The sequence below is a fragment of the Physeter macrocephalus genome, chromosome 11 (assembly GCF_002837175.3).
Source record: "Physeter macrocephalus isolate SW-GA chromosome 11, ASM283717v5, whole genome shotgun sequence".
In the NCBI taxonomy this organism is placed as follows: Eukaryota; Metazoa; Chordata; class Mammalia; order Artiodactyla; family Physeteridae; genus Physeter; species Physeter macrocephalus.
Genome location: NC_041224.1, coordinates 123,712,568 through 123,712,872, shown reverse-complemented (window position 1 = coordinate 123,712,872; position 305 = coordinate 123,712,568).

Genomic DNA, 305 nt, shown 5'->3' with positions numbered 1-305 from the left:
AAATGGTAATAGGAACATACATATTGATAATTACCTTAAATGTAAATGGATTAAATGCTCCCACCAAAAGACACAGACTGGCTGAATGGATACAAAAACGAGACCCATATATATGCTGTCTACAAGAGACCCACTTCAGACCTAGGGACACATACAGACTGAAAGTGAGGGGATGGAAAAAGATATTCCATGCAAATGGAAATCAGAAGAAAGCTGGAGTAGCAATTCTCATATCAGACAAAATAGACTTTAAAGTAAAAACTATTACAAGAGACAAAGAAGGACACTATATAATGATCAAGGGT